This window comes from Thalassophryne amazonica, chromosome 23 (assembly GCF_902500255.1).
Source record: "Thalassophryne amazonica chromosome 23, fThaAma1.1, whole genome shotgun sequence".
In the NCBI taxonomy this organism is placed as follows: domain Eukaryota; kingdom Metazoa; phylum Chordata; class Actinopteri; order Batrachoidiformes; family Batrachoididae; genus Thalassophryne; species Thalassophryne amazonica.
This window is the reverse complement of record NC_047125.1, coordinates 1,760,344-1,787,856: the sequence shown is the minus strand read 5'-3', so window position 1 is coordinate 1,787,856 and position 27,513 is coordinate 1,760,344. Positions and strand designations below refer to the sequence as shown.

Sequence of the window (27,513 nt, the reverse complement as noted above, 5' to 3'; positions counted from 1 at the left end):
AGATTTGGAGGATTAAAAACAGCATCCAGCCCTTTACCGCTTTTGTTCTCTTCTTTTAAATGACTCATTTCTTCTTCCTGGTCTATGATCATTCCTTCATCAGCAGGTGTTAGCTGTAGTTTCAACGTGTCCCCCAGCTGCTGGACTTCAGATGTGTTTGTAGAAAGACTTCAAAACACACAAGAGAGAGTCAACGACCAAGTGGAGGAAAGACTAAAAACAGGCCGATTTAATCATCTGCTGCTGCTCTGCTGCCCAGGCTGACCAATCACAAATGAGACAACACCGAAATGTCCCTGTGCTGGACAGATGTCCTAAAGCAAGAGACACCAACCCTGATCACAGAGATCACCAGACATGAAAGTTTTCCTAAAGTTCTGGTCACACAGCACTAAGGAAGGACAACAAAGCCCAAACAAAACTCCCAAATCCGGACTTTCGTTGGCATCGTTTAACCTTCGCTCAGCTTAGTTCCTGCAGCTGGCACTTTGTCAGAATCTTTAAACTGTCAAAATATTTGAACAAATGCCGCCGACAATCGTATTTCATTTTGTTGTTGTTTTTGTCAATTTCTTATTGTTTGTTAACAATAGTGTTAATGTTTTTTCATCTATGTACGCACATTTCGAACATTTGTGGCTGACCCGCATGCACGCATAGCCTTCGTCTGACACGGACAGTTCCCCATGACTAGTGCCATGGACAGTGATGATCAGCCAGCCCACCTTATCAATGAGTGAGAGATGGCTGTTCTTCAGGCCAAAGTTGACAATGATGAATTCATTGTCAACATGTACCAATGGCGAAGGGGCAGCAACGGAGAAGGTGGTCAAGGCCATGGATCTAGCGCCAAAGACAGTTTGGTCTGTATGACCAACTCATGGTTAAACTGAGGGGCCAATATCCACAGTCAATCCGTAACTTTATGCAAATGCTGGCTGAGATGTACGACGAGCTTCTCAGCAGAGTTGGTCCACGCATCACAAAGCAGGAGACGTGGTACCGAGCGGCTCTGGATCCAGGCCTGAAGCTGGCACTGACTCTGTCATTTGGCTTCCGGAACCAAGTACCGCAGTATGAAGTATGAAGGGCGCATTCCTCACAACACAATCTCTGTTGCTGTCCGAGAAGTGTGTAAAGCCACCTGTGAAGAGCTCATGGACAAATGTTTGACACCTCCAACTTCACCTCTATAGTGGCTGGCTATTGCCGAGGGCTTCTTCAGGAAATGGCAATTTCTGATCTGTTGTGGTGCCCTTGAGGACAAGCATACTGCTTGTGTCCTCCTGGTACAGGAAGCATGTACCGCAATTATAAAAGATTCTTTAGTGTTGTTCTCCTTGCCTTGGTTGATTCAGACTCCAAGTTCATCTTGGCAGACATCGGTGGTAGGTAGAGATAAAAATCAGTTTAAAATTTTAATTAAATATAGTCATTTATTAATTTTTATTTGTTCTAATTCTTTACTCGTAATTTCTATTTTAGGTAAAGGATCATTAAATGATGCCCAAATTTATAACAAATCTGAACTGAAGGCCCGCCTTGAAGACGGCACAATAGGCCTTCCTGACCCATGGCCACTCCCACATGACACAGAAGACGTATCATTCTCTTGGGTTGGAGATGATGCCTTTGCTTTGCGTGCTAATCTCACAAAACCATACGCTCATCGCCACCTCACAGACAAAGAACAGACTGTCACGTACAAGAAGAGGGTAGAAAACGCACTTGGAATTCTAGCAAATTGGTTCCAGGATCTCCTGGCGACAATGCACCACAGTCCGAGGACTGTGCGACTCATTGTCCAAACCTGTATGGTGCTCCGTAATCTTATGCAGAATTGATGCCCCAGAATAACATCATTGACCTTGAAGATATCGCCACTCGGCAGTTGGTGCCTGGAGCGTGGAGGCAAGGGAACAATCTGCAGGATATAAAAATCCATACAGGGCACAATACTGCAAATAACCCCGGCAAGATCCAAAGGAACCTAGTGAAGTATTGGTGCAGTGCCATGGGAGAGAGAAATGTTCCACATTTGAACATGGTGTAACACGGGAAAACAACAAAAACCCCGATAGTGTGATGCATCATTTTGCATAAATGATCTTTGTTTCCCCTGCATGCTTTGAGCACCGGACATGTGACCGCAGCCAGCCAATTAGCTGGCTATATTACCGTCATTCAGGAAACACCGGGGAATGCGGGAGACGCTGCTGGATTTGTTGCTGCAGGAGCCAAGCTACCATGACCCAAGCGTTTGATAGGAGCCTTGGCTTGTTAGAATACGTGGAATTGGCCAAGTCTTGATGGCGAGCTAAGAACTGAGCTAGTCCTGAATCTCAACCAACTTCTATACCTACCTCAATGGGTTGGTAGGAGGCTCCTGCAGCCGACTTGTTCACTCTCGCACCTCGCACTCCACTCTACGACCCCCAGCACAAACACACTCACTCCCATGGACACTTTTTTTTTTTTTTTGAGTCGAGTGGAGTGGTTTTTGAGTCGTATGAACTGTTCTGCTCAGTAGAGTTGTTGGAAGGTTGACTGTAAGCGATTGGTCGTGTGCCACAGCCACTCGCATTCATCACATGGACCTTTGCACACCGTATATTTGGGGTTGCAACTAGTTTTGGATCCTGTTGTAAATACTGAAGCTGATTGTGTCAAATGGCCAGTCAATGTTGTCTATTTAATGTTTAATGTTGTCTATTTTGTTTGTCTCAATACATGGTACCATTTTTATCTATAAACTACATCCAGTCTCTGCCTCTTCTCTTCTAGAGTCAAACCAAGTTCTGATACTAGCCAATACGTTAACACATTACTCTTAAGTGCTCTATTACCTATGATATTTTATAGCAGCCTCCTTCAGTCTCTTATTATCTTATAGTGGCACTAATTAATGGTTATACTAACATATATGCTACGATTGTGTATAATTATATGCACATTGTAAGTTGGAACAGTCATGTTTAAATTTGTTCATTTGGCAAACTGATTTGTTAGAAGACATGAAAATTTATTGTGTTCTAAATAATAAAACTGTTATCAACAATCTTTAAATTTTCTTCTGTCTTTATTGAACAACATAAAAATTATTGTAATTTATGTGTAATAGGACTGAAAAATACATTTTTTTTTTTTATGTGACTGAAAATTATTCTAAGTTGTGTTTACCAGGACAGGAGCGGCTGCAGTCCTCGGATAGGCAGGACAGTGTGTCGTGGCTTTGTGTGGTGGTGAGGTGGATGCTGATGGAACTTCTGTTGTTGCTTGACCCGATCCTCTTCAGCCCCTTTTTCATATTTTGTCAACACGCGGCAGATTTCATCCTTTGCTTTTCTGTAGCTCCATTCCGACATGGTGTTTAAGGAGTCCCGGACATAGGCTGCGAAGGCGTTCCTAGCTGTGCTGGGGTGCTGCTCTTTACACATTTGCAGTTCTTCCATGCGGGCCCGACTCTCCTCCACTCGTTCCTGCATTAGCAGTAACATTCGGTCCATCTCGCCTTCTTTGATACTTTGCCTTCTTGGACCAGCTGAAGTGGAAGTCCTCGGTTCACCTTTAGAGTCTACGTCCACGGCCTCCTGTGCAGCAGCAGCTTCAGCAGCATCCAAGATACTCGAGTGCTCAAAGATAACAGCCTCCACCTGCAGAGACAAAATCAGAAACAAAGGTAAGTTTTATTGGAAGTTTAAAAAACATGTAATTAATGTAATAAATTTAGGAAATTAAAGTAATGTTTGTACTTACACTTGGATGCCATGTTGGGTCTCAAACCTGCAGTGATTGGATGTTAAAGCACACGCCTTACGACTTAACCACCATCTACTGCTGCACAGTATGTGACAACATTAGACTCCAAAGACGCCACCGGAAGCAGCTGCAACAGCCACAATGAGCAAACAGAGCAGGCTCGAAACATCTTCTTGGAAAAAGTAGACAAGCTCTCCAGGATGACCATATTTTGATTAGCAAAAACCAGGACACTCAGCCCGGCAAGGAGATACTCAAGTGCCGGTCAACTTAATGGCCCAATGCAAAACAATGAAAACCAGAACATCGCCATCACTTTCTAAAAGACAACCCAGGACAGGACGATCCCTGGGAAATCGAAATCCATTAAGAAAGTGTAATCTGCTCAGACAAGACACTAAGGACATTGCTCAGGAGTTGCAAAAAAAAAAAAAAAGTTGAGCATTTATGGATCCACATATTTATATGAAGAAATACTTTAGGGTTATTTAGGGTCTGCTCCTTTCTCTGTCCCTGACCAAAGCAGCATCAACATCTGGAGTTGGTCCCCAAGTGCAGGACTCTGGATGCCCACTGAATTAATATTGTAGTGATGAATAAATTCTGGGGGCAAAGATAATTATTCTTCGTCTGCTCATAACCAGAGCTGCTCTTACTCGTGTACAACAGGTTACCAATGTTGACCTTTTCGTGCAAAGTGTTGGATTAAAATAAACCAAACCTCTACTTGCCACAATACACAAATCACTGCCACCAGAATCCTTTCAGTTAACTTTGTTAATTTCTTAATTCCAAGTCCCTGCTGATCTTGGCAAAGGAAGATGAAAAATTGAGGGTGGTGATGTCACTTTCCTTCAGGAATACATTATCCAGAGATTTTACAGAATATGGAGAAATTTTACATGCATCTTTGATCAAAATCCTTCTCATCCTGTTGTGTAAGTATTGACAGAATCCCTGGAGGAATACCCGATGAGGAAAATATTTGACTGTTACAACAACATGCTATCAAGTATCAGTAACACAAACAAGGCAGAGTGAACAAACCTGTTCTGTAGGAGAGATTTAGAGGATTAAAAACAGCATCCAGCCCTTTACTTCTTTTGTTCTCTTCTTTTAAATGACATTTCTTCTTCCTGGTCTGTGATCATTCCTTCAGCAGGTGTTCGCTGTAGTTTCAACATGTCCCTCAGCTGCTGGACTCCAGACATGTTTGTAGAAAGACTTAAAAAAAAAGAAAAAAAAAGAGAGTCAACAACCAAGTGGAGGAAAGACTAAAAACAGGCTGATTTAATCATCTGCTGCTGTTCTGCTGCCCAATCACAGGTGTGAGACAACATTGAAATCCTCAAGAAAGAGACTCCAACCCTGATCCCAGAGATCACCTGACATCCACATTTTCCTTACGTACCTGCTGCAACCAGCTGATTAGCGACAGACAGAGATGATATGAATGTCCATAACATGTTTGTTTAAATCAAACTAAGACAGTGTTAAAATAAAATTAAGTGTTCAAGAGAAATGAAAACAATGAGACATTGTCCCTATTTTGTGGAAAAGCAAAAAGACAGTTTCATTTACAATGAGACTATGTAAATGTTTCCAAATTTAAATGTTGTATAAGATGTAAAAAGTTTGATTTTATATTCACCATCTCCAGGGATGAAAGTAGTGAAAAATGAAAAAAGCTGAAACCAAAAATTACTAGGGGGCATGCTCCCCCCACTGTATTTAATGATGCACTTGCCCATGTAAAAGCAATTACTGCTTACGTGTGGACAGTTATTCAGATTCTGGACTGTGATTCAATTTCCAGACAGTAGTTCGCCATATCATAAAATACAGTGAAATTGAGGGGTGGGAGGGGGTGAAATGGAGGTTGGTGGGCATGGGGCAAGGGCACTTGACATATCTGGGCAGGTGGCACCAAAATGCACTTGCCCATGTAAAAGCTACTACTGCTTCAGTGTGGACAGTTATTCAGATTCTGGACAGTTATTCAGATTCTGGACAGTTATTCAGCACAGAAAATCAGAATTTTCAAAATATTATTTGTACAGTAGTCACTTGTCATCTTGACTATTTTTTAATTTTTAAATTGTTTTCGTCATTCTTTTATTTCTGGTTGTTTTTTGATGTGTAACTGTCAGTTCTTTTCATAATTGGTTTTGCAGCACTTTTTTAACTAAAGTTGTGACTAGAGTGAGGTGACAGATTTAATTCAAAGCACAAGCCTAATAAATGATTATATGTCTGTTTACGGTTTCCATATTCTGTTGTTGTATTTTTGGTTTTAGCATCAAAACCAAATCATTGTTTTATTTTGGATTTTTTTAAAGGTAGAATTCAACAGGGCACGTTTATTTCCATTTTTAAAACATTTTTTGCCCATAATACAACCAGAACTGCTTCATCGTGAATTACTGTCTGAATAATGAACTACTGTCTAACTTCACACCGGTTACATATATAACCCCCTCATTTTTCCTCAGTGGTGTTGTGAATGTGATACGTTGATAATTGTTAATTTGCTGATCTACTTTATCCACCACAGAACTCTGGTCAGAGAGCAGACATGGACACAGGAACAGTTCAGAGTCTTTATATGCAGATTTGTTGGCTAACAGATGAACTTGAATGGCTCAGTTTAACATGCAGGGAGCACAGGAGTTGGAATGAAACATCCATAAACCACTGAATGGTCTGAATTAATAGTTTGGACGAATTAATGGTTTTAGCAAGACAGAAACACAAATAAAACAATGTGATTTTCGTTCCAAATCCAAAACACACGGTGCTTATTAATACAGTAACATCAGAGAAACACTAATAACTGTTGGCTGAACTTATTTAACATAATATCGTCTAAACAGACCACATAGCGGCTAGTTAGCTTAGCCCTTAGCCAATAATGCCAAATAACTTAAAACATCCCCACTCGGCAGGAATCAATATCAACACCACGCAACATCCATCCCCGATAAAACAGAAAACCCTCTGCAAATAAGTAACTCACCCTCTTCACGAAGGAATTCTACTTTAAAAGCAGCGTTGTTGGAGTCAAAAAGAACTGGTCCTAACGCGACCGAAGCTAACAGCGCATTGGGGCTGTCTAAATCGATGCCTGATCTAAATAACAACTAATACAACTAAAGGGAATTTACAACAAAACGGATTTGCACTGATCTAAAAAATGACCCAGGTGACAGGCAAAAAAAACAAAAAAAAAGAAGCTAAAATTCACCAAAAAGCAGAGATTTTTCATCCCTGCATCTCTGTACATAAATTTGTAAATAAACGCAGTGCTACTTAACTGAACAAAGTTGTTATACAATTGTTTAAAATACAATAATTAGTATTTGTATGTATTTATGACTCAAACATCATCATCTTGCAAAATATCAATGAAGAATATTGTTGCCTCCGTTACAATTCCACCATGACTGCACCAACTGGACTAAATTTCTAACTTTGCCATCACAAACTGACTTAGTAAGAGTTACCGAGAGGTATTCAGATACAAGAAACTAACATTTTATAAACCATATACAGTGAGGAAAATATGTATTTGAGAGACTGTCGATTGTGCAAGTTTTCCCTTTTACAAAGAATGGAGAGGTCTGTCATTTTTATCATAGGTTCACTTCAACTGTGACAGACAGAATCTAAAAAAAAAAAAAATACAATCACATTTCATAATTTCTGAATAATTAATTTGCAATATTATTATTTACTTATGAATGATATGCAATAGGCCCTTTCTGTTCTTTCATTTTGGGCAGCACGGTTGCTTAGTGGTTAGCACTGTTGCGTCACAGTGAGGAGGTCATGGGTTCGATTCCCACCTGTGGCTTTTCTGTGTGGAGTTTGCTTGTTGTCCTCATGTTTGTGTGGGTTCTCTCTGGGTGTTCCGGCTTCCTCCCACAGCCAAAGGCATCCAAAGACACGCAGGTTAGGTGGATTGAAAACTTTAAATTGTCCGTAGGTGTGCGTGTGAATTAGTGCAGCAGCTCAGAGAATATTTAGAGCAGAATCCTGCAAATAGTGATACAAGCATCTAATTCGGCACAAATACTCCTTAGACATCACTTTTTTTAAATAACTGATTAGCCACCTGAATTTTCAATAGTCAGCCAGGTTAAGGTCAATTGAAGAATTACACAGGGGTCAAAATTAAAAGATGCTCTGATCATGTTGAAAACTATATCACATTATTTGTATGATCATAATTCCAAAAAGGTATAGTTTGGACTATCTGGAACTGAATGTTATGGAGTTATGTGGTAAAAACAGCAAAAATGGTGACAAAGGTCAGTGTCAGATTGTACAGGGGTCAAAACTTAAAGTTGCTCCAATTTTGGTAAAAAGTGATGCAAGTTATTGGTTGAAATGAAAGGATTAAAAAATGGAATAGTTTTGACTGTGTTGAATGTTTGGTCTCCAAGTCAAGGTCAAACTATGGGGCCATTATTAGTAGCAAAATTATTTGCAAACATGTTTTTCGATCCACCAATAATGGGCCCATAGTATGGGCTAGAGGCTCTTCCAGGCATGCACACTGGTAACTGTGAGATTGCTTATCGTAATACTATTAAGTAAAACTAACATTGATAATACTTTTTAAATATATATATATTATGACTTTTCCCCTCCACATCTAGGAGGGCAGCGCCCGAGCGTCCCCTATGGGCCAGCCGCCACTGCGTAATGGGCCCTGAGGCTACAAATTTTGCTAGATGATGCTTGTCAGATCCCGTTATTTCTTTTAGATACACGGCACACGCTCATCCTCCGATGAGTGTGTTTGTGTAAAAACCAGCTCTCCGTCTCTGGTGTCCGACCTTCGTGTCTCCACGGGTATTACCCGGCAGGGCTGCACAAAGGCTGTTCAAGCTGGTGGCGAGGAGATTCGTCTAGCTGCTCACTGCCTCCATCCAGACGTCCACCCCGCTGAAGCTGATCTCGCACCCCGGTCGAATAGCCTTCTCAGGAACCAGGATACGAACCGGCCACGCCCGTTAACGGCAGCTCTCCTCTTATGGATCAGGGCTCTTGGAATGTTGCTAGATTTTGAATTTAGTGACTCGTACAGCGAGTCCCCAGGATGTTATTTTCATTAAAAACCAGACTAACCTTTTAGAGCCTTTTGATGTTGTACACCCAATAAACTTTAACTGTTACACCTTAAGAAGCATCAATAATCCAATGTCCGAGCCGTAACACTTTAACTGCATGCTTGGAAATTTATTGCAGGTTTTGCAAGTGCCAATAACATAATCAACATAGATTATATGGTGATAATTTCACAACAGTAATTCAAGTATAATTAGAATAATGATTGGCAGAGATTTTTGTTTTTAATTCAATAATTCTGACTGATCTTACTTTGACTGGGACTGGATTAACTTCTTAACAATTTTTTCTAGGAGTGAGGGAAGGAGGTTTTTGAGGTTAGGGTCCCCAGCTCGATGAACTTGATTTCCTGTTCATCAGCTATTAATTGTTAGCTGACCACGATCCTTGTGTGATGTTGTAATCCTTCAGGAAGTTAATCCACATAAGAATTCATTCCGTCTTCAACCAACCAAAAGTTGATCTAATCCATTCTGGTATGTGGTGATGTTTCTTGAGAGAGAAATCGTTGAACATTCCCCACTCAGACTTTAGGCCAGTGGTTACTCTCCGTTGTTCTGCTACTCTGTGACTGGACGGCCTGAGCGGGAGTTGAAATCTCTCTCAAATTCTTTTATGGCTCCAGTCCTCTCACTCCACGATTCCAATTGTTGCTCACAAGATGGTCAAGTCTTGTGATCTCCTCATAGCAGGGGAGTAGTGGCAACAGCACCCCTCCCTGGAAGAATAACCCCGTTTTCTGGTGTTTCACAGTTTATATATGTGGTTGACTCTTGTTGTCTTCAGATGATCTTGGTTACCATGGGGACGCTGTTGACTCAAAACCTCCTCCCTTCTCCTTCTGCTTACTGGAAATCTCCGCAGCCCTTGCCAGTAACTTATTTCTCAAGTTCCTCTTTTCTGTTAACACGTCAGCTTTTCCGAGAATTCATTCTTTTAAGTCATTTCTTCAAAATCACATCAATCATATTCAATCATTTCATTACAACTCTCTTTCACATAAAAACAATTCATATCATATACAAACATTTTCATTCCTTATTATTCATTTCATATTTTACCAACATCTTAATCATTTGATCAGTTGTTTAACATCAGCTTTTCTTGCCCTGCTTGCTACATCTTCTTCACTTCCTCTTTTTCTCTGACTCTGCACTCTTTATGAAAAACAACTCATATAATCATTCATTTCACTTATTTGTAACATAGTTTTTCTAATCAACGCTTAATTTTAACACATTAATACTTCATTTGATCATACTTGTCATGTTAGAATCATTCTTAGACATATTCCACTGAGTTCATTCCGTGGGCCTCCCCATTTACAATGGAAAAGTCCGGTATGACCTCACTTACTCCTGGAAGGTACCAAACACTGTGCAGTTTAATCCAACAGCATGTATATTAATTCCATGGCACGTATTATATTCCAAGATGAAAACAAGCTGAAAGCAAGCTTAAAGTCATCTTTCCTGACATGCCGTTTGTCATAAACACATACCAATGCTAATTATTTTATTAAAAAAATTTGCATAATGTTTGTTCACTTTTGTCTATTTACAAATTTATGTACAGAGATGTGGGGATGAGAAATCAATGCTTTTTGGTGGATTTTAGCTTTTTTTTTGCCAGTTGCCTGGGTCATTTTTTCGATCAGTGTAAATCCGTTGTGTTGTAAATTCCCTTTAGTTGTACTAGTTGTTATTTAGGTCAGGCATCGATTTGGATTCATAGCACAGATACTGATAGATACAACAAATTTCATCAATGTGACACCTTCCAGGGGGGAGATAGGAGGGGGTGAATTTTGTGGCAGTCTGACTTGCTGTAAAATGAACCCCCCTAAAAAATATCTGACATGACACCTACTTTTTGTGTTTTATGTCTTTAAGGACGCTAAAATCCATGGTCAATTTGACCAATCAGGCCAAAGACACTGACAAAATAATATTAATAAAAATGATACTAATAATAAAATTTATGACATTTAAAATGATGCTTATCGTCATAATTAACTGGTTTATTTGATGGAGAAAAAGAATCCCATTCGATTTCATTGACATGGGAATGCTGGTAACATTTCAGTTAGATTTTCTTTTGACCCACAGATGAAGACCAAAAACACAGGAGACAAAAAGGACAAACACTAAAGTGTCACTTTTCTGTCAAACCTAAAAGTTTTTTTAAATTAGTTAATGCTCAGTATTTTCACATTTAGCTGAATATTTACAAACATCAAGCTACATATTTAGCTAAATGTTGAGACAAATATGCACATTAATAAAGAGCTAATTAATTAATAAAGTGTCTAATAACAGACATTGTCAGGGTGTGTTTAGTCAAACTTGCAATCCAGAAATAAGAGTTACATTGTAGCCTGCTGTCTTTTGATGTCAATTGTAATTTCAGGGGCACTTCTAAAATATAAAAATAAATAAATGAAATAATTTAAAAAATGGCTGTTTGTGCAAAATTTTGTGGTTTTTTTGGGGGGGTTGAAGGGGGTCTCGCCCGGGGAGTAATTCATTATAGACCCGCCACTGCTCTCCCCTTCCCGGCCAATAAATCTGTTTCCATGTAACTAGTTAGACAGAAAATATATTTCACACACTTCAAAAAAACCAACAAAAAGAACAAAACACGTTCTTTTCACTTTTGTGTTGTATTTGGAAATTAAGTAACATGGAATGACAACCATTGTTTTGGTACATTTTTATGACAATAATAATTCTGATGATGATGATGATACTCTGAATAAATTAATATATATAGACATAATACATATACAGAGAACTGGGCACTAATTTCGACAGGGTCCTCAAACGTTCCACAGCGATTCAAGCTGCATATTCATTTATAACGTCAATGAATTAAATTCAAATCATTTCAACAAACACCATCATGTGATGAAACGTCATAGAATAAATATAACAGCAGACGCTTCGTTCCGACTAAACAAAAGCAGCCAATTCGTGCTCGTAAATATGAACATATTCTCTTCACTCCCACATATCAGGAGACAATGTGACACAGAATAAGAATCATACTGATTTGTGTACATTTTTGTCTGCGCAAACTGTGAGTTTAAGGCGACGAGGTTCAAATGCGCGTTCCCGCGAAGGGGGTGCATCATACGGCAGGGGAACTGAATCCGGCACAACACCTGCTACAGAGCGACTCTGAGCGAGCCGCTCATACAATTCAAGTGCGCCCGTATTGCAGACGTTACAGTAAACAAGCGGAGATACTAGACAGCTACATCGAGTACCAACTTCCTGTTTTCAAAATAAAAAGGTGGGACATTCAAACCAGAGATACTGTGTTTAAAGCTGTTGAACATGCTAATGTTTACATTTAGAATTATTTAAAAATATGAACCCATTTAAAATGTAAAAAGAAGACGTGTATCTCATGCAGCCAGTGGAGTACAATGATTCACACTGATTTTGAGTCAAATGATCACATGACCTGGAAGCTATGGATCAGATTTTCACCAGTCTGAACTGAGACTGAGATGAGGACTGAAGGTCACTCGAGTGGCGTCTCTGGACTCTTTAAGCGCACACTTTGATCTCATCCCTGATTTTGCTGCCGACAAACAACTTGACCTCATGATGACTCAGTTGTTTTACCGACGACACAGCGGTCGCTCTATTTTTCAGTCTGTTTCCTTTAATTCAGTTTCTCTGCAGGAAAATCTTCAAAATCTTCTTGAAACAATCACTTTGGACACGACCTTCAGTCCATCACCTGCTCACTTCTCTCAGCTGTGACGTCTCCTCACAGCACTTTGTCCTGGTTGACCTCCAGCCTTGATAAGCTCCGCCCTCTTACCTCCAACATCCAGCTGACTGAAGCTGTCAGAAACCTGATCAGAGCAGCTGAACAGCAGCGTTGTAAATCTGGACACCCTGTTGTCCTCAGTTCATGTCCGTCTCTTCTGTCATGTTGATCTTCCAGCATTTCTGCTGCCAAATTGTCTCCATGACAGAATCAGAAACGCCGCTGATTCAGGAAAAATGTTGTTCCCCTTTAAGACACTCCTCGTTCCACCTCCACCATCGACCTCTGACCTTACAGGTACAGCAGCAGACATCATGAACCGGTTCTAGTTAATAACCAGAGCTCACCCGGGTTTATTCTCCTAATTATTTCCCTGCACTATGCAGGTGAGGAAAATGATGACACACCCCAAATAAAATTCTTTACCAACAGCTGTAAATTCTGTAAGAGTCATTTTAGTGTTTATACTATTGAGTAAATAGACTTTTGAATAAAACCTGAAGTAGCAGCTGAAATGTTGACAGCAGTGTGTCGACTGGATCAGAGGACAGAAATTTACTGGAAATATTTTTGCTGGAAGTTGAGATTCTCCTCCAAAAATGACTTTAAAATTCCTTGAATACCATCTTGTGGTGATTTTTCTCTCTCATACAATTTGGGAATTTGTACAACTGCGGGTGAATTTCATGGTTTTTCATTACTAAAAGTTGGCATTCAAAATTCAACAGGGAAGAACAGAACTTCAAACAAAACCAAATTCACCAGTTTGGTGAATTTTATTGTTTTCCAAACACACTATTTGTTTTCCACAAAAATCATAATTTTGTGAAGAAGAACTGAGAACAGTGTTTAAAAAATCAACCTAATATGAATCAAAATGAAAACTTTTGCATGAATTTCACCTTAATGAAATCCATTTTTTACTAAAATTTATTATTTCATATATCCACAAGGATGAATTATGAACAGTGTTTAGAAGAATCAAACAAAACCACCAGAATTAAAATATATCAGAAACTGAAAGAGGAAAAAAGTGTTTTGGTGAATTTCACTATTTTCACCATAAATTTCTACAATTTTCAAAACAATTCAAAAGTTCAATATTATGAGAGGAAGGATTGTAAATCAGTGTTTAGATGAAACAAAGAAAAACAATCAAAATCCATCAAGAAGTGAAGGAAAAAATTTGGGTGAATTTCAGTTTTTACCCTAAAAAGTCCATATTTTCCTAAAAACTTACAATTCCAACATTAATACATTATTACACTCAGAAACAGATATGGAGTCAGATCGGTGCCAAAACCACTCATGTTTAAAAAAAAAAAAAGCGTTCAGGTGTATTATATTATTTCACACGCGCAGATATTAACTGTGCGCGCAAAGATGTCATGCTAAAAACAGAAAGTATCCCAATGTATCTTCAATGTAGCTCCCTTCATCCAACTGTATGTTTTCTGTTTTTATCTTTTTACCTTTTGTCATTGTGCATTTTGAGCATTTATCCAGTCCAGACAGTTTCTACGAGCTGAGTCATTTTTTGTGTTGGCAGAGATTTTCAAATCATCCATGAACAGCAGATGGTTCACAAGTTTTTGATTTTTCCTTCCTCTGTCTCTCCTTAAGTCCTACCTGATGTCTTGCTCCTTCAGGATCTTGCTGAGCGGGTTTATGATTAATCAGAATAAAAGTGGTGAGAGTCTGTCTCCCTGAAATATTCCTCTCTGAACTCGTACGTCTGGGATTGTTATTTGTCCCTCTGTGTGATTGAGGGTGATGGTGGTGTTCCACTTGTTCATTTGTGCTCTCAGGAAAGATCTTATTTCCTCATTGATGTTGTAGAGTTCTAAGCACCTCATGATCCAGGAGTGTGGTACACTGTCAAATGCCTTTTTGTAATCAATCCAAGCCATGCTGAGGTTCCTTCTCCTTTTTTGCAGTCCTCCAGGATAGACTTTGTCTGTCAGTAACTGGTCTTTAGCTCCTAATCTTCTGGAACATCCTTTCTGTTCATTTTCCAGGTAGCCACCAGTGTCCAGATGTTCATAAATGTCATCAGCTATGATTCCTGTCAGTCATTTGTATGTTGTTGTTAGGCAGCAGATGGGTCTGTACTTGTTGGGAAGCTGTGTTTCCTTGGTCTTTGGTAGTAGGCTTGTGTTCCCAGTCGTTATCCAGTCTGGTGTGTCCTCTTCTCTGTTCAATATTTTTGTGAAGGTCACAGCATAATGTTGGTGTAATGCTGTCAGTCTTTTCAGCCAAATATTTGGGATTTTGTTGATGCCAGGTGCCTTGAAGTTACTGTATTCACTCATTTTCTTTCTGATCTCCTCTTCATTGATTACAATTGCTGGCATTTGTTGTTTGTCTTTGTTTTTCTCTTTTATTTTTTCAATCCATTCAGCCTCTTGTTGTTTTTGGGTCTTCAAAGAGTGGCCTCCAGACTTTTTCGATTTCTTCTCTCTCAGGTGGTTGTTGTACTTCTATTGTGTCATTTGCCAGCTTTCTGTACACTAGTCTGGGGTTTGTTGCAAATAGTTTGTTTATCTGTTTTGCTTGTATTTTCTTGTCTTTGTTCCTAATTTGTGCTGCGAAAGCTTTTACTAAGGCTTGATGTTCAGCCAGCCTTCCACCTAGCAGTTTGTCTTCAACATTGTATTTTCTTTTAATGAGATTTATTTTTTTTAGAAGATTCTTTTTGTGGTTCTTGTTTCCCAAAAATGTGGCCATTTGGGAGATCTCTGCTCTTAGGCAGCTGATTTTTTGTTGTAATTTCTTTTTCCATCGTGGCATGATATTCTTTTTCTTATTTGTGGTACTGTTTCTCTCCAAATCTTGTGGGGCTAATTTACTTTGTATGTACCATGCCGCTCCATAATTTACAGAGTTTAACTCTGTCAATGTGGCTCCTCTTGGGACCAGTTTGGTCAGTCCTATGTTAACTTTTTGAAGGATATTTTAGAATTTTTTATTCTCCTTTAGTTTAGTCAGTTTTGGACGCTCTTTCATGTCCATTTTTCTTGTTTCTTCAATCTTATTTGCCAATTCCTCTTCTAGTTCCTGCTGTTCTGGGTCTGTGTGCACCTGTGAATTATTTTGTAGATGAGCTGGTGAGTTGCTCGTTTTTTCGGTGGGTAATGAGTTGTTCATTTTTTGGGGAGGCAGTAAATGGTTCGGTTTTTCGGGAGGCAGTGAATGGTTCGGTTTTTCGGGAGGCAGTGAATGGTTCGGTTTTTCGGGAGGCAGTGAATGGTTTGTTTTTTCGGGGGGCAGTGGATGGTTTGTTTGTTCGGGGATAAACCTTTTTTGAGGGCAATCATTTTTTGGTGGTGTAATGGGTTGCGTCAGAAGGCAGATGCCTTCTCTTATCATTTTCTCAACCTCCTGTTGCATTGTTTTTATTTCATTATCTGAGAAATGTTTTTGTATGAATTATCATGTGTGTTTTCAGGTGGCTCTTTCGTCCAAATCTTTGACCACACTCAGAACAGACAAATTCTTTTTGTCCTGTATGAATTATCATGTGTGTTTTCAGGTGGCCCTTTTGTCCAAATCTTTGTCCACACTCAGAACAGACAAATTCTTTTTGTCCTGTATGTATTATCATGTGTCTTTTCAGGGTGCCCTTTTGTCCAAATCTTTGTTCACACTCAGAACAGACAAATTCTTTTTGTCCTGTATGAATTATCATGTGTGTTTTCAGGGTGCCCTTTTGTCCAAATCTTTGTCCACACTCAGAACAGACAAATTCTTTTTCTCCTGTATGAATTATCATGTGTGTTTTCAGGGTGCTCTTATGTCCAAATCTTTGTCCACACTCAGAACAGACAAATGCTTTTTGTCCTGTATGAATTATCATGTGTGTTTTCAGGGTGCCCTTTTGTCCAAATCTTTGTCCACACTCAGAACAGACAAATTCTTTTTGTCCTGTATGAATTATCATGTGTGTTTTCAGGTTGGCCTTTTGTCCAAATCTTTGTCCACACTCAGAACAGACAAATTCTTTTTCTCCTGTATGAATTATCATGTGTGTTTTCAGGGTGCTCTCATGTCCAAATATTTGTCCACACTCAGAACAGACAAATGCTTTTTGTCCTGTATGAATTATCATGTGTCTGTACAGGTTGGCCTTTTGTCCAAATCTTTGTCCACACTCAGAACAGACAAATTCTTTTTGTCCTGTATGAATTATCATGTGTCTGTACAGGTTGGCCTTTTGTCCAAATCTTTGTCCACACTCAGAACAGACAAATTCTTTTTCTCCTGTATGAATTATCATGTGTGTTTTCAGGGTGCTCTTATGTCCAAATCTTTGTCCACACTCATAACAGACAAATGCTTTTTGTCCTGTATGAATTATCATGTGTCTGTACAGGTTGCCCTTTAGTCCAAATCTTTGACCACACTCAGAACAGACAAATGGTTTCTGACGTGTCTGAATTCTAATGTCTTTGTTCAGAGTGCCCTTCTGTTTCTGTCCTTTACTCCCATCAGAACAGCTAAATGGTTTTCTTCTTGTTTTCCTCCCCTTTTGTTGCTCTGAGTTGTTCATGCGACCAGATGCTTTTCCATATTTAGAGCCTTTAAATTGTTTCTTATCAGTGTTGTCTGAATGAACAATACTGGTATTTTTCTGACAGTTAAAACTTGACTGAAGTTCTCTGGTCTGTTTCCAGTCATCACTGTCATCAGTCTCAGTTCCAGAACTGTCTGAACTCCTGCCACTGGTATCTGGTTGTAAATGACTGTTTGGACCTGAGTTGCTGGCTGGTTGTGGTCCTCCATCGTCCTCTCCATCAGCTTCTGCTGTCAGTGTTCTGTGTACAGATGAGCTGCTGGCTACAGGCTCAGCCTCTGTGCTCTCATCACTTCGGCTTTGATGAAGCTGTGATGACTCTGGTTTTTCATCATCATTTTCACTCTTCACAGGGACGAAAGTGAAACCAAACTTGGTGAGATCTGCCTCCTCCAGCTGCTGAAGCTGCTCTCCCTGCTGACTTACCCACAGCTTCTCTTCTTCTTTAATGTCCTCCTGGTCAACACTCAGATTCCATTCCTGGTATTCAGGGAGAGTTTCTTCTTTAATCACCAACAACGGCTCCATGTCTGTAAAGAAACAATACAATTAATTTAACAATAAATGTTCGAACAACACTCACTAAAATAAAGTATCAGTGGTGAGTTTGACCTGATGACAGTAAATTATTGCACTGAGGGAACTGATAAAGTGGAACTGAACATCAGCATTTGTTTAAAATTCCACAAATTGTAATTCACGTCCTTGTCTTCCACAACTGACTATTGCAGTGTTTTACTTTGTGGATTGCTATAAAATAGTGTAGGATGTCTATAGATGGTACAGAATTACTGTTGCTTGAGTTTTGATGAAACGGAGTAAGCGGGTACAGAAGATGGATGGATTATTATTATTACTTAAGCAACATTCAAACAAGATGTCAGAATTCATCAAATACGAGGTCTGTTTGAAAAGTATCCAACCTTTTTATTTTTTTGCAAAAACCTGATGGCTTTTTGTTTCACGTGTGCTTGCATGAGCCAACCTTGAACCTTCGTGCGCATGCGTGAACTTTTTCATGCCTGTCGATTGCCTCATTTGCTGGTAAGCAGCCTTTGTATGAGGACATGTTGTGCTCTCGGCGGCTTTTCATTGCAAGGAAAATGGCGGAACGACTGGAGCAGCGCCGCATCAAATTTTGCCAGACACTGGGCGACAGCCAGGTCGAAACCATTCAGAAGATTCAGACGGCTTTCGCTGACGATCCTCTGGGCATCACACAGATTAAGGAGCAGTACAACCGGTTTAAAGACGACCACACAACGGTGGAGAACGCGCCGCGCTCCAGTCTTCCATCAACATGCTGAAATGACCAGATCATTTCCAAAGTGAACGCTGTGATGATGCGGGACCGTCGTGCGACTATCCGAGAAACTGCAGAAGCGGTGGACATCAGCACTTTTTTGGCACATTCCATTGTGAAGATTTGGCCATAAAAAGAGTGGCGATGAAATTCATGCCGCTGCTGACAGCGGAGCAAAAGCGCCTCCGTGTTGAAGTCTCACAGGACATGCTGGACTCCAAAAAATGATGCCCACCTCTTTCACAATTTCACGGATAGTCACACGACTGAAAAGCCACCGAAAGCCGTCTGAATAATCTGAATGGTTTCCACCTGGCTGTCGCCCAGTTTCTGGCAAAATTTGATGCAGTCGTGCTGCTCCAGTCGTTCCGTCTTTTTCCTTGCAATGAAAATCCGATGACAGCACAACATGTCCTCACACAAAGGCTGCTTACCACCAAATGACGCAGTTGACAGGCGTGAAAAAATTCACGCATGCGCATGAAGGTTCAAGGTTGGCTCATGCAAGCACACGTGAGTCAAATCCATCAGGTTTTTGCAAAAAATAAAAAGGTCTGATACTTTTCTAACAGACCTCGTATGACATGAACACATCTATAGTGACATTACAACTCATTCAAAATATATAAGTCAAATAATTTAATGTTTTGTAATGTTGCTGTTTACACCAGAGTGTGTGTGTGCCAACTATAGGGGCATCACATACTCAGCCCCCTGTTAAAGTCTACTCCGGGGTGCAGGAAAGGAGAGTTTGGTCAATAGTTGAACCTCTGAAGAGGAACAATGCGGGTTCTGTCCTGGTTGTGAAACAACCGACCAGCTCTTCACTCTCACAAGGATCCTGGTAAGGGGCCTTGGAGTACAACAATCCAGTCTACATGTGTTTTGTGGACTTGAAGAAGGCGTATGATCGGGTACCCAGGAGATAATGTGGGAGTATGGAGTGGGGGGGCCCCTTCTTAGGACCATCCAATCTCTGTACTTACAAAGCGAGAGCTGTGTTCGAGTGTTCAGCAATAAGTCTAACTCGTTTCCGGTGGGGGTTTGGCCTCCACCAGGGCTGCGCCTTGTCACCAATCCTGTTTGTGATATTCATGGACAGGATATTGAGGTGTAGTCGGGGGGAGGAGGGTTTCCAGTTTGGTGGGCTCAGGGTCTCATCACTGCTTTTTCCAGATGATGTGGTCCTGTTGGCTTCATTGGCCGGTGACCTCCAACACTCACTGGATCAGTTCACAGCCAAGTGTGAAGAAGCTGGGATGAGGATCAGCACCTCTAAATCTGAGGCGGTGGTTCTCAGCAGGAAACCGATGGGTTGCCTACTCTGGTCTTGATTTTCCTCAGAAACTCAGTGGTTGTTGAAGCAAAAACTGAGTGGGTGTGGGAGGAAACAGCCCACAGAAAGTGACTTTCAGTCGGCCTCAAAGCGGTTTTGACAACCAGTCAGACGAGTCCGGAAACTGAGGCAGTTCTGAGATCAGACGGTTTTCAACAAGGCTGCAGAGCCGCTTACCTCGAGTGGACACATCATGAAAACATCACCAAATCAGACTGGGAAGTGGCCGAGTTCATCATTAAACATGACAAACCTTTAACAGAGGTGGAGTTTAACAAAAACTGTGTCATGCCATTGGTGGAGAATTTTTGTCCTGAGAAAAAGCAACAAATTTTTGAAGTTTGTTTGTCTCGTAACACTGTGGCACAGAGGACTGAAGACACTTCATCTGATAGTAAAAAGACAACTGAGGGACGGAGGTGAATTTAAAGCACAGATTCTTCTGACACCAATCAGTTACTGATTTTTTGAGGCTCTGACGATGACATGAACGTAGCAGAAGAGCTGCTTTACATCAAAAGCCTTCAAGGCCAAACAAGAGGAACAGATTAAAAACAGATGAAAAGATGAAGAAAATGCCAAAGTTTTTTAGACCCACATATTTGTGTGAGGAGACATTTTCAGTTACGAACATCAACAAGAACCCACTTGAGTTTCAATGACTTGAGTCAGTTTTTGTTACAGGCTAAGTGGACTGATGTCACAAAACCAAAGACTGTTTCTGGGACCAGACTTCCATCACAACCTCTGTCTTTTTCAAACCCACATTTCTGCACACTTCCACATTTACACTATTCAGGTCAACATGTCACGTCTGGTAGCAACGCTGGTTATTAATAGTACGAAGTTACCAAGGAAAAGTTCCCCAGTTTGGGTTGTTGATGGGAGCTGTAGAAAATAATGGATTTTATTCATTGAAGTCATGTTGATTTGAATTAATATTGCAGTGATGATTAAGATAATTATTCTTGGTCTGCTCATAACCAGAGCTGCTCTTACTCGTGTACAACAGGTTACTGATGTTGACCTTTTAGTGCCAAATGTTGGATCAAAATAAACCAAACCTCTACATGTCAGAATACACAAATCACTACCACCAGAATCCTTTCAGTTACCTTTGTTCATTTCTAAATTCAAAGTCCCTGCTGATCTTGGACAAAGGGAGGGAGACAAAACACTGAGGACGGTGACGTCACTTTCCTTCAGTAAGAAATTATCCAGAGATTTTACAAAATATGGAGAAATTTTACATGCATCTTTCATCAAAATCCTCCTCATCCTGTTGTGTAAGTACTGACAGAATGTCTGGAGGAATACCAGAGGAGGAAAATATTTGACTGTTACAACAACATGTTATAAAGTATCAGTAACACAAACAAAGCTGAGTGAACAAACCTGTTCTGTAGAAGAGATTTGGAGGATTAAAAACAGCATCCAGCCCTTTACCGCTTTTGTTCTCTTCTTTTAAATGACTCATTTCTTCTTCTTGGTCTATGATCATTCCTTCATCAGCAGGTGTTAGCTGTAGTTTCAATGTGTCCCCCAGCTGCTGGACTTCAGATGTGTTTGTAGAAAGACTTTAAAACACACAAAAGAGAGAGAGTCAACAACCAAGTGGAGGAAAGACTAAAAACAGGCCGATTTAATCATCTGCTGCTGCTCTGCTGCCCAGGCTAACCAATCATAAATGAGACAACACCGAAATGTCCCTGTGCTGGGACAGATGTCCTAAAGCAGGAGACACCAACCCTGATCACAGAGATCACCAGACATGAAAGTTTTCCTAAAGTTCCAGTCACACAAGACAAAGGAAGGACAACAAAGCCCAAACAAAAGTCCCAAATCCGGACTTTCGTTGGCATCGTTTAACCTTCGCTCAGCTTAGTTCCTGCAGCTGGCACTTTGTCAGAATCTTTAAACTGTCAAAATATTTGAACAAATGCCGCCGACAATCGTATGTCGTTTTGCTGTCTTTGTTGTCAATTTCTTATCGTTTGTTAACAATAGCGTTAAGAATGTTTTTTCATCTATGTACGCACATTTCGAACATTTGTGGCTGACCCGCATGCGCGCATAGCCTTCGTCTGACACGGACAGTTCCCCATGACTAGTGCCATGGACAGTGATGATCAGCCAGCCCACCTTATAAATGAGTGAGAGATGGCCAAAGTTCTTCAGGCCAAAGTTGACAATGATGAATTAATTGTCAACATGTACCAATGGCGAAGGGGCAGCAACGGAGAAGGTGGTCAAGGCCATGGATCCAGCACCAAAGACAGTTTGGTCTGTATGACCAACTCATGGTTAAACTGAGGGGCCAATATCCACAGTCAATCCGTAACTTTATGCAAATACTGGCTGAGATGTACAACGAGCTTCTCAGGAGAGTTGGTCCACGCATCACAAAGCAGGAGACGTGGTACCGAGCGGCTCTGGATCCAGGCCTGAAGCTGGCACTGACTCTGTCATTTGGCTTCCGGAACCAAGTACCGCAGTATGAAGTATGAAGGGCGCATTCCTCACAACACAATCTCTGTTGCTGTCCGAGAAGTGTGTAAAGCCACCTGTGAAGAGCTCATGGACAAATGTTTGACACCTCCAATTTCACCTCTACAGTGGCTGGCTATTGCCGAAGGCTTCTTCAGGAAATGGCAATTTCTGATCTGTTGTGGTGACCTTGAGGAACAGGAAGCATGTACCGCAATTATAAAAGATTCTTTAGTGTTGTTCTCCTTGCCTTGGTTGATTCAGACTCCAAGTTGATCTTTGCAGACATCAGTGGTAGGTAGAGATAAAAATCAGTTTAAAATTTTAATTAAATATAGTCATTTATTTTTTATTTGTTCTAATTCTTTACTCTCAATTTCTATTTTAGGTAAAGGATCATTAAATGATGCCCAAATTTATTACAAATCTGAACTGAAGGCCCGCCTTGAAGACGGCACAATAGGCCTTCCTGACCCATGGTCACTCCCACATGACACAGAAGACGTATCATTCTCTTGGGTTGAAGATGATGCCTTTGCTTTGCGTGCTAATCTCACAAAACCATACGCTCATCGCCACCTCACAGACAAAGAACAGACTGTCACGTACAAGAAGAGGGTAGAAAATGCACTTGGAATTCTAGCAAATTGGTTCCAGGATCTCCTGGCGACAATGCACCACAGTCCGAGGACTGTGCAACTCATTGTCCAAACCTGTATGGTGCTCCGTAATCTTATGCAGAATTGATGCCCCAGAATAACATCATTGATCTTGAAGATATCGCCACTCGGCAGTTGGTGCCTGGAGCGTGGAGGCAAGGGAACAATCTGCAGGATATAAAAATCCATAGAGGGCACAATACTGCAAATAACCCCGGCAAGATCCAAAGGAACTTACTGAAGTATTGGTGCAATTCCGAGGCGGGTGCAGTGCCATGGGAGAGAGAAATGTTCCACATTTGAACATGGTGTAACACGGGAAAACAACAACAAAAACCCCGATAGTGTGATGCATCATTTTGCATAAATGATCTTTGTTTCCCCTGCATGCTTTGAGCACCGGTCATGTGGCCGCAGCCAGCCAATTAGCTGGCTATATTACCGTCATTCAGGAAACACCGGGGAATGCGGGAGACGCTGCTGGATTTGTTGCTGCAGGAGCCAAGCTACCATGACCCAAGCGTTTGATAGGAGTGTTGGCTTGTTAGAATACGTGGAATTGGCCGAGTCTTGATGGCGAGCTAAGAACTGAGCTAGTCCTGAATCTCAACCAACTTCTATACCTACCTCAATGGGTTGGTAGGAGGCTCCTGCAGCCGACTTGTTCACTCTTGCACCTCGCACTCCACTCTACGACCCCCAGCACAAACACACTCACTCCCATGGACACTTTTTTTTTTTGAGTCGAGTGGAGTGGTTTTTGAGTCGTATGAACTGTTCTGCTCAGTAGAGTTGTTGGAAGGTTGACTGTAAGCGATTGGTCGTGTGCCACAGCCACTCGCATTCATCACATGGACCTTTGCACACCGTATATTTGGGGTTGCAACTAGTTTTGGATCCTGTTGTAAATACTGAAGCTGACTGAGTGTGTCAAATGGCCAGTCACCTCTAAATGTTTAATGTTGTCTTGTCTATTTTGTTTGTCTCAATACATGGTACCATTTTTACCTATAAACTACATCCAGTCTCTGCCTCTTCTCTTCTAGAGTCGAACCAAGTTCTGATACCAGCCAATACGTTAACACATTACTCTTAAGTGCTCTATTACCTATGGTATTTTATAGCAGCCTCCTTCAGGCTCTTATTATCTTATAGTGGCACTAATTAATGGTTATACTAACATATATGCTACGATTGTGTATAATTATATGCACATTGTAAGTTGGAACTGTCATGTTTAAATTTGTTCATTTGGCAAACTGATTTGTTAGAAGACATGAAAATTTATTGTGTTCTAAATAATAAAACTGTTATCAACAATCTTTAAATTTTCTTCTGTCTTTATTGAACAACATACAAAAATTATTGTAACTTATGTGTAATAGGACTGAAAAATACATTTTTTTTTTTTTTTATGTGACTGAAAATTATTCTAAGTTGTGTTTACCAGGACAGGAGCGGCTGCAGTCCTCGGATAGGCAGGACAGTGTGTCGTGGCTTTGTGTGGTGGTGAGGTGGTTGCTGTTGGAACTTCTGTTGTTGCTTGACCCGATCCTCTTCAGCCCCATTTTCATATTTTGTCAACACGCGGCAGATTTCATCCTTTGCTTTTCTGTAGCTCCATTCCGACATGGTGTTTAAGGAGTCCCGGACATAGGCTGCGAAGGCGTTCCTAGCTGTGCTGGGGTGCTGCTCTTAACACATTTGCAGTTCTTCCATGCGGGCCCGACTCTCCTCCGCTCGTTCCTGCATTAGCAGTAACATTCAGTCCATCTCGCCTTCTTTGATACGAGGTCTGTCAATAAAGTATAGGTCCTTTTTATTTTTTTCAAAAACTATATGGATTTCATTCATATGTTTTTACGTCAGACATGCTTGAACCCTCGTGCGCATGCGTGAGTTTTTCCATGCCTGTCGGTAACGTCATTTGCCTGTGAGCACTCCTTGTGGGAGGAGTCGTCCAGCCCCTCATCGGAATTCCTTTGTCTGAGAAGTTGCTGAGAGACTGGCGCTTTGTTTGATCAAAATCTTTTCTAAACCTGTGAGGCACATCGAAGTGGACACGGTTGGAAAAATTAAGCTGGTTTTCGGTGAAAATTTTAACGGCTGATGAGAGATTTTGAGGTGATACTGTCGCTTTAAGGACTTCCCACGGTGCGAGACGTCGCGCAGCGCTCCCAGGCGCCCTCGTCAGCCTGTTCAAGCTGAAAACCTCCACATTTCAGGCTCTATTGATCCAGGACGTCATGAGAGAACAGAAGTTTCAGAAGAAGTCGGTTTCAGCATTTTATCCTGATATTCCACTGTTAAAGGAGATTTTTTTTAATGAAAGACACCTCCGTGTTGATAACCATTTGTAAAATCCAGGCGGCTTTTGATGGCTTTCAGTGGAGTGAGTATATGAGAAATTGTTTAACAGCTGGACATGTTCCAACTTGTCCTTAAGGCTTCCAACGGAGGTGTTTTTCCTGTGGTGGAGCGTCGCGGCGACTGGGAGCCGATGCTGCAATCCGTCCGCACGTCTTTCATAAAAAAAAATCTCCTTTAACAGTGGAAACAGTGAAACAGTGAAACCAAAAATTACTAGGGGGCATGCTTCCCCCACTGTATTTAATGATGCACTTGCCCATGTAAAAGCAGTGATTCAATTTCCAGACAGTAGTTCGCCATATCATAAAATACAGTGAAATTGAGGGGTGGGAGGGGGTGAAATGGAGGTTGGTGGGCATGGGGCAAGGGCACTTGACATATCTGGGCAGGTGGCACCAAAATGCACTTGCCCATGTAAAAGCTACTACTGCTTCAGTGTGGACAGTTATTCAGATTCTGGACAGTTATTCAGATTCTGGACAGTTATTCAGCGCAGAAAATCAGAATTTTCAAAATATTACTTGTACAGTAGTCACTTGTCATCTTGACTATTTTTTAATTTTTAAATTGTTTTTGTCATTCTTTTATTTCTGGTTGTTTTTTGATGTGTAACTGTCAGTTCTTTTCATAATTGGTTTTGCAGCACTTTTTTTAACTAAAGTTGTGACTAGAGTGAGGTGACAGATTTAATTCAAAGCACAAGCCTAATAAATGATTATATGTCTGTTTACGGTTTCCATATTCTGTTGTTGTATTTTTGGTTTTAGCATCAAAACCAAATCATTGTTTTATTTTGGATTTTTTTAAAGGTAGAATTCAACAGGGCACGTTTATTTCCATTTTTAAAACATTTTTTGCCCATAATACAACCAGAACTGCTTCATCGTGAATTACTGTCTGAATAATGAACTACTGTCTAACTTCACACCGGTTACATATATAACCCCCTCATTTTTCCTCAGTGGTGTTGTGAATGTGATACGTTGATAATTGTTAATTTGCTGATCTACTTTATCCACCACAGAACTCTGGTCAGAGAGCAGACATGGACACAGGAACAGTTCAGAGTCTTTATATGCAGATTTGTTGGCTAACAGATGAACTTGAATGGCTCAGTTTAACATGCAGGGAGCACAGGAGTTGGAATGAAACATCCATAAACCACTGAATGGTCTGAATTAATAGTTTGGACGAATTAATGGTTTTAGCAAGACAGAAACACAAATAAAACAATGTGATTTTCGTTCCAAATCCTAAACACACGGTGCTTATTAATACAGTAACATCAGAGAAACACTAATAACTGTTGGCTGAACTTATTTAACATAATATCGTCTAAACAGACCACATAGCGGCTAGTTAGCTTAGCCCTTAGCCAATAATGCCAAATGACTTAAAACATCCCCACTCGGCAGGAATCACTATCAACACCACGCAACATCCATCCCCGATAAAACAGAAAACCCTCTGCAAATAAGTAACTCACCCTCTTCACGAAGGAATTCTACTTTAAAAGCAGCGTTGTTGGAGCCAAAAAGAACTGGTCCTAACGCGACCGAAGCTAACAGCGCATTGGGGCTGTCCAAATCGATGCCTGATCTAAATAACAACTAATACAACTAAAGGGAATTTACAACAAAACGGATTTGCACTGATCTAAAAAATGACCCAGGCGACAGGCAAAAAAAACAAAAAAAAAAGAAGCTAAAATCCACCAAAAAGCAGAGATTTTTCATCCCTGCATCTCTGTACATAAATTTGTAAATAAACGCAGTGCTACTTAACTGAACAAACTTGTTATGCAATTGTTTAAATACAATAATTAGTATTTGTATGTATTTATGACTCAAACATCATCTTGCAAAATATCAATGAAGAATATTGTTGCCTCCGTTACAATTCCACCATGACTTCACCAACTGGACTAAATTTCTAACTTTGCCATCACAAACTGACTTAGTAAGAGTTACCGAGAGGTATTCAGATACCAGAAACTAACATTTTATAAACCATATACAGTGAGGAAAATATGTATTTGAGAGACTGTCGATTGTGCAAGTTTTCCCTTTTACAAAGAATGGAGAGGTCTGTCATTTTTATCATAGGTTCA

At 40.5% G+C, this 27,513-nt stretch overlaps 3 long non-coding RNA genes across 3 annotated transcripts in view; all 3 read right to left on the bottom strand.

Moving 5' to 3' along the window:
• Positions 1–6,857, bottom strand: part of LOC117504911 — an 84,270-nt gene extending 77,413 nt beyond the window's left edge. The window contains exon 1 of the long non-coding RNA XR_004558970.1: positions 6,776–6,857. This is a non-coding gene — a long non-coding RNA (uncharacterized LOC117504911). The remainder of the gene's footprint in view (positions 1–6,775) is intronic.
• The window catches only part of LOC117504894, a 797,517-nt gene that overhangs the window by 679,464 nt on the left and 90,540 nt on the right, over positions 1–27,513 (bottom strand). The window lies entirely within an intron of this gene.
• Positions 109–4,864, bottom strand: LOC117504883. Its single transcript, XR_004558942.1, has 4 exons — positions 4,807–4,864; positions 3,757–3,886; positions 3,181–3,653; positions 109–168 (listed from the first exon to the last, which is right to left on the bottom strand). It is a non-coding gene; the product is annotated as an uncharacterized LOC117504883 (long non-coding RNA).